Here is a 1,719-nt window from a genome sequence, read left to right as displayed (position 1 = left end):
ATTGTCCCCTCTTTCTCTTCCGCCCCTGTAGTGTGGAGGGGCCCTCCTCCCTTGTGGGAATCCCCTTCTTGGGTGACTCACGATTCCCTCAGGCTTGAAGGGGTTGGACTGGTCTCCAGTGGTGTGTGTTGGAGGTGCACAGCATCCCCTCCCTCTGTGGAAAGGCCTGAGCTGCCCTGTGTGGCTCTCCTGGCCTGTCAGACTGCCCTTCTCCCTGTGCGCTGAAGGGTCACCTGCCCCATGTAGGTAGGGGTGGGAACCCAAGCTGCATAGGGCAGTCCTTGGTGTCCCTTCTGCTCTATGGCCCTGTGCACTCCTCCGTGCACCAATGGCACTGCACCGAAGACATTGCTCCTGCCTTGTGCAGGGTTGGGGACCTGTGCTGCCTCATGCAGCTGCTGTGGTCCTGTCTGCTACTGGACTCTCCGTGCACCAGCTCTCCAGCCCTGTGCACCAGTCTGTGCACTGAGGGCTTCTACCCCTGCCTCGTGCAGGGTTGGGGACCCGAGCTGCTTCGTCATCCCTCGTCAAAGCCGCCCATTTGCTGGGCACGCTGCCTTTTTATTCCTTCAGAAGATTCCACCTCTGGATTGGGAGCGGATCAATACAAAACCCTGAGGGGTTAGTTCCTCCTCAAGTCCTGCTCTTCACCTGACCCCTAGGTTGGGGAAGGGCAAGGCTTTCTCCTTCCCTTTCCTGATTCATAGGAAAGGGAAATGCCCCCACCAATTGCTCTGAGCCTTCTGGCTCAAGCCAGCAAGCTGGGCTGCTACCAGCAAGCCTGCCACAAAAGCATCTTATTTTATGTAATCAATTACTGGAATTGGTGTTTGACTAGCTCAGTAGGTAAACTGTAGGACTGGAACTTTGAGGGGAATTATTTCATGGGAGTAACTGTCAAAAATGTTGTCCTTAACGTGAAAGAAGTTTGAACACTAGTGCAACAGATAATCAGTACTTAGAGATCTAAATTCCAGCAACATTTAAACTAATGCAAAAAGACATGTGCTGTAAAGTGATGGTAGGCTGACAGCAAAGAAGAGAAGGAAAAAATGATACAGAAAAATGGGATTCAAGCACCATTTAGAGCATCACAGTGGTACTCAAGGTGACAAAAGGAGTATTAATTACCAATGAAAGTCTTAATAACTCAACTGATAAATTCACTAGAACTAAAAGTCTGTATTTAACACTTCAGAGAACTTAGACAGAATCAGTAACTAACAGAGAACATCCAGGACAATTATTTAAATGTATGCATAATATAAAATAATCTAATAATAGAAGCACTCAGCCTGAGCACGGACCTGAGTGTCTATACAAGAGCTGTGAGGTTGCTCCAATGCACCAGAATTCCAGCGCATGGAGCAGACTCAGTTAATCGAGTCTGCTGGACCGTGGCAATTGCTACACTCTAGCAGCTTCCTGCATCTTGTTGAACGAGCTTTAGACTGCAGACAGAAGTGCTGCTCCCAGATGTAACTCCGAAAGATTTCTGCAAAGCGCTCTGAGTTACACCATTACCCCAGACCAAACAGAAGTTCACTGTTTGTTCCAGGGGGAAGGGAATCTAGCTGTGGGCTGCGAGCCTGCAGCCAGGTTCCCGTAGCAATAGTCAAGCTCTCTGCCAGTGCTTGCTGTTTTCAGAATGGGAGGGGGAAAAGGCCACGGAGAGAGCTCATTCTTTGGACTCCCCAGCCAGTGCTGAAGGGTGGGGTG

The sequence above is a fragment of the Gavialis gangeticus genome, unplaced genomic scaffold (assembly GCF_001723915.1).
Source record: "Gavialis gangeticus isolate Ggan-Ray unplaced genomic scaffold, GavGan_comp1, whole genome shotgun sequence".
In the NCBI taxonomy this organism is placed as follows: Eukaryota; Metazoa; Chordata; order Crocodylia; family Gavialidae; genus Gavialis; species Gavialis gangeticus.
The sequence above is the reverse complement of the archived record's forward strand: the minus strand, read 5'-3'. Positions refer to the sequence as shown.